The sequence below is a fragment of the Rattus rattus genome, chromosome 15 (genome assembly GCF_011064425.1).
Source record: "Rattus rattus isolate New Zealand chromosome 15, Rrattus_CSIRO_v1, whole genome shotgun sequence".
Lineage (NCBI taxonomy): Eukaryota > Metazoa > Chordata > Mammalia > Rodentia > Muridae > Rattus > Rattus rattus.
In genome coordinates, this window is record NC_046168.1 from 34,799,546 (window position 1) to 34,805,608 (window position 6,063).

Consider the following 6,063-nt stretch of genomic DNA (forward strand, 5'->3'; position numbering starts at 1 on the left):
GTTGGTGATGCGTGTATCTACGGCTCCTTGTCTCTTCCTTTGGTTTTCTATATCCAGGGTTGTCTCCCTTTGTGCTTTCTTTATTACTTCTATTTTCATTTTTAATTCCTTCACCTGTTTGATTGTGTTTTCCTGGAATTCTTTCAGGAATTTTTGTGATTCCTCTCTATGGGCTTCTACCTGTGTATTTATGTTTTCCTGCGTTTCTCTAAGGGAGTTCTTCATGTCTTTCTTGATGTCCTCCAGCATCATGATCAAATGTGATTTTAAATTTAGATCTTGCTTTTCTGGTGTGTTTGGATATTCAGTGTTTGCTTTGGTGGGAGAATTGGGCTCCAATGATGCCATGTAGTCTTGGTTTCTGTTGCTTGGGTTCCTGTGCTTGCCTCTCGCCATCAGGTTGTCTCTGGTGTTACCTTGTTCTGCTACTTCTGACAGTGGCTAGACTGTCCTATAGGCCTGTGTGTAGGGAGTGCTGTAGACCTGTTTTCCTGTTTCCTTTCAGCCAGTTATGGAACAGAGTGTTCTGCTTTCGGGCGTGTAGTCTTTCCTGTCTACTGGTCTTCAGCTGTTCCTGTGGGCCTGTGTTCTGAGTCCACCAGGCAGGTCTTTTGGAGCAGAAAAGTTGGTTTTACCTGTGGTCCGGTGACTGAAGTTGCTTGTGGGGGACTGCTTTTGGATGCTGTTTTAATCTCTCTGAGGTTCAGAGATGATAAAATATGCCTCAGACAATCTTACTGACACGACAGTAGTGAGACTCCCTGGTGATCTGCACTTTTAAATGTAGAGCTCAGAAATTGACTTCACCTTGCTCATGCCAATGTTTTGTCCTCATTAGCAGTTATTGGACAGGACTTTACTTCGGATTTATACACACCTTGCAATCGTCTAAGAATACTAATAAATAATGGCAACGTTTTCAGTTTGGGCTCCAGACTCTGTCTTATTATTTGAGAGAGATTTTTGAGATGCAGCCTTTTCCTGTTGCACTGCCAAACAGAAGAACACAGTGGGGACTTTCAATCCTTCCAGTGGTATATTGCTAGCTCTGATGCACGGCTGGGAACTTTTATGGTTCATGCATATGGTTACAAACATTAAAGCATCTGAAAAACAAGATTTCTGAGTTGAAAACCAATAGACATGACAGGTATCCTATCCCCTCATTCATAATAATGTAAGTTTTAATTAAAGTCGAGAGTATGTCAAAATGAAATGGGAACTCTGGTCAAATTTAGTTCCTGTAATAGGTCTTCTGAAATTGTAGTGATGGTTTTTTACAGTGTCTGAGGAATTAAGAAGTTGCTCATTTCTCCAGAGATGCTATGCTTCTTGTAATCACTAGGCAACTATCAGCTAGAGACCCACCATTTAATTCCACATGTTTATTCTTCCATGGTAATAAAATCCCTAATTTTTAGTGATTCACAAGTAGCAAGAACTTCTCAGCCAATGAAGAGGGCCAGCAGCATGCAGCTGGAAGCCATGCTTGCAGTAATTTCCATTTGTGTGTCCTCTTACAAGGCAGCGAAACATGCCAGCTTTGCTCGCATCTTTTTCTTCAACAGTTCTAGCATTCTGCTTCCTGGAATATATATAGAGTGCTTGGCTTCTTTTCATGAGATTGGGCCAGTGAAGACAGGGAAGGAACTTAGACCCTCAATGACTTCATGGTACCAGAGCTGCTGTTCAAGTTACAGTATTTCCACAACTTTACATGTGATAAAATTTAGTTTTATTAAATTTAATATTTATCACATTGCTTTTGATCATTCTATGTCTAGAAAATTCATCCTCATTAGCCAACCCTTATTTTGGGACTCTAAAAGAGTGGGAACATGAACACACTTATGACTGTTAATGGTAAGCAATGAGACAGGATGGATGATGCCCTAGTAAAGAAGGCAGAGGGTTCTCAGCAACTATCAGCTCTTTCCACTCTTATAATACAGGTTCTAATTCAATCGCCTTCTATGACTCCATTAACTCTTTTATCTTTGTCTGGATTCTCGACAGTTCTTAAGTCCTATTGTGAACCTTTTTAACCCTCTCCTTCTCCGCAGGGGATTGGTGGGTGGTGATGTTAAGTGTCTACTTTCATTCGTAGATGCAGTTTTTAAGAGACAGAAGCTATTTCATTTTCTCTTTTGTAGGTGGGACATAGTGACTTTCTACTATGAGAATGTGGAGAAAGTGTCATCACTTTCAGGATTAGAAGATATGCATTTTATTCTGTGACTGTGTATTCATGTGGTGGAGGTGATTGTTTTGTTCCTCTGTAAGGTCCAAGACAGTTGCTTGTGAGCAGTGCTATGTGACATGAAAAGCTAATACTACTACTAACAGTTACATAAACAAGCTCGGAGGGAGAGAGTTTTGACCCAAAAGAGATCTGGATGGTCAAAGCATGCTAGCCCAATAGCTTAGGTATAATACTCAGAGATAAACTGGGACTTCCACGTATATATATGTTCCTTCCAGATTTACTTAGCTTCAAAAAGCAGTGTAAAAAGGTAGTAATGTTTTTCTAGATGAGCCCCAGTAGGTTACTCAATCTCAATTGTTCAGCCCTTGAGATGCCGCGTACACATGAGCAACACTAATGGAATTAACATGATATACTTATATATGCATGTCTATATGTGTGCACATGATAATCAAAGAAGAGGTCCACCAACTCTCACAAGGTATGGAAGAGGGTGTGAGAAGAAGAAGGTGGGTGGAAGTGATGTAAATCTAGTACGCTTGTGAAATTCTCAAAATAAAAGTAATATGTGATAGTAATTGTATATCCTTTGCTTCAATTGCTAAGCTAATGGCATTTACTGGCAGAGAGCGAGATCAGGAATTGAGGGGAAAGAAAACTCGACTCAGCAAGTATGCTTAGCAGGGTCCAGAAAGCAAGTAATACAAAATGGAGCTGCTAGAAAGCTGAGGAATCCTCTCAGGAAGATAAATTCAGATTTGGAAGCAGTTAACGGAAGTAAAAAGAAAAATTAGCATGACAGAATTGACCAAGAAAGAAGCTCCAGTAAGTTTCCAAAAGAAAGAGGTGGAGCATAAATGCTAGGGAAAGTAACAGCTTTGTATGTCTGAGAAAGTTGTGGTCTGAGATGTAAGCCCTATCTAAATAAAAGGCTTAACGTTGAAATAGAAGTGTGGGGAGAAAGCATTTGTAAGTCACAGACAAGGGCAGCCTGAGAGGCATCAGATAAAACAGTTTATGAACCACAGTGGTCAGCAAGATGCCGCACCTACAGTTTCTGGGATGAGATCAAATTTCTCTTAGGAGCAGCAGGAATCTTGAGAAGGAAAAGAAAAGACTGAGTTGGATGCCCATACAGTTTATTTTGCTCTGCCTCCTGTCAGACATCTCTCTTCATCTCCTCTGACTTGGATGTAATACTAACAGACAGTGGCTGGAGAGGCAGTGGTTCTTGAGGGCTTTGGGGCAACTGTTAAAATGGGATTTTCCACAGGCACCATTGCTGCCACTGTTCCCAGTGGAAGAGAAGCTAGAGAGTTGATCTGGTATATCCTTTATCTCCACAATAGGATGCTAGTATGCTTGAGTTAAAAAGTGAGAAACAACTAGGAAAAGCAGGCCTTCCATTTAGCAGTAAAGGAGGTTTCCTCATAAGAAAGTAAAGTTAAATAGAATTTGTTCTGCTTTGTGGAAGAGGAGTAATATGGGGAGAGGATAGTCATTAGTGTTTTCATTTTAGCTCCTCACCTTGGTTATTTCTCTCTGAGAATACATCACTATAATTACATAAACATGGAAGCAGCACTGGAGTCTTGTAACCAAAGTTTAATGGACACTGCACAATGGCTAGTCTTTAGCATTGTTGAGGTGATTTTATCTGCTCAACACTTAGCCGCACTTTTACCCATTCAAGGCTAAATGCAAGTATATAATACTTGGAAAGTAATGATTCCCTTTTTTAAAAGAAAAATAAACTGCTGGATTTTGTAAGTTGTGTGACGTGCTTCATGTCAGATGATTTCATGGATGACATTTACCTAGACAATTTCACAGTAATAGTTGAGGGCATAACTCCAGGTAGTAGAGGCATGACTGAGTGGGCAACAATCAAAGCCAGCCTTATCCCGGACTCAAAGTGGATCAATCCTGGTGTGGACTCAAAGTGGATCCCGATTCCCACGTGTGAGTTTGAGTTAGAGTGTGTGTGTGTGTTTGTGTGTGTGTGTGTGTGTGTGAGTATGTAGAAGGAAAAATAATAAATAGTATCTGGAGTCTCTGATACTTTCTTTATTGCTCTACTGCTCTTTATTTTGTTGTCTGTTTGTTTGCTGTTTGTTGTGTTTGTTTGCAGCATGGTTTTTCTCAGCCTATGAAAGCTTGCTATTTGCCACTACATTGGCTGGCTAGAGCTCCCTGACATTTTCATATCAATTGCTAACTCTGGTTTTAGAGGAGTGTATAACAATCACCAGTTTTCACATGGATGCTGGAGATTTGAAGTCATTCCTTTACTTATTTTCACGTACACTCTTTCATCTACTGGAAGGTTCCCTCCGTGGCACACACAGGTGGGTCTTAAACATCATCAATTCACTTGGCATATTCTATCAAGACAACTTTGAGTGTTTAGCTGAATATGTGCTTTGTGAGAATAATTCCACCATATCCTTTTGGAGTTTCTGTATTAAGTCTCATAAAATTGGCCTGGAGAGAGGTGGGTCTGTGTAGCACTGATTGCCCTTTCAAGAGGACCCAGGTTGAATTCCTCAGCACCCATGGCAGCTCCCAGCAGCTGTAATTCCAGTTCAGTGGACGGTGATGCTCTATCTTTAACTGTGGCTTGAGATATCAGGCACCACTTGCTTATGTAGTACACCAGCCTACATATAGGCCTTTCTCACAGACATACGATGAAATGGCTCCCAAAGTGCTTTTAAGTTGCTGTATTAATTGTTCACGCCTCTCTTGATTATCTATGGATATCTTCTATTGAAATGTGTGTGTGTGTGTGTGTGTGTGTGTGTGTGTGTGTGTGTGTGTGTTTGGGGATGGAGGTTGTGAGGCAAGGGCATGAGGGGGCATATTCCATAGACTAATTATCTGATTTAAGCTCATGTCTTTGCTATCTAGTGGAAAAACTAGAAGACGTTTGGCATGAGTCGCCTGTGGTGATGTACAACGCACATACATGATTTCAATTAGAAGGTGATGTAAAATTCATGCGGTTAATGCAGCTAGAGTGGAATTTCTAAATGAACGACTTGCAGATCCTATTAAATGTTGAGTGAGTATCTAGGTTACGATTCTAATTTCCAATTAGCAGTCGTCTGTGACTTTTATTAGGAATCACATAATCTCAACGTTTAAATAGAGGGACCAGGCATTTCACTTGTAAGAGTTGCGCCCATAGGAAAGCATCAGTAATAGGGACAAATGCCATTTCCATGAGATCGCATTTATTAAGAATTTCCTTTCGTTTTCCCATAGGCACGAGACTCTGGTATGAGAATAACATGGATTTTCTTTTGCACAGAAGATGCTGTTTGGCAGCTATTGATTCTAAAAGCAGAAATTGAGTCGTAGATGATTTTTATGATCCTTGCCCGAGAACTAAAACAAAGCATATACAAAAGTAAAAAGATTGAGGCTTAATGTCTCCATGTTGATTACAACTCCATAAAATGCACTGGGAAGTAGTTTATTTTTCCACACGAGGTGTTAAAAAGCAGGACTGGCAAAAGAACCTCTCTGTCTCTCAGGTTCAGGGCAAGATCTCAGTTCTGTGCTGAGCAATCTGCCACACTTCCCCAGAAAGCTAAGTCTTGAGAAGCCAATTCTGTACTTATTTTTATAACTTTGACAAATTAGTGCAGACATGAGTGATTGTAGCAGAGTGAATCGTTTCGGATTTTCCTGTGTTGAATGATATCAAGGCCTCTCACTTTTTATGAGAGTGGCTTATAACCAAATATGTGCCGTAAGTATCAAGTGAGGAAATCTAAGATTAAAACAAGGAAGGATGGCAATCTCTCAGTGTTTGCTCTCAGTAGCTTTGTCTTATGTCAACCATCCCAGCT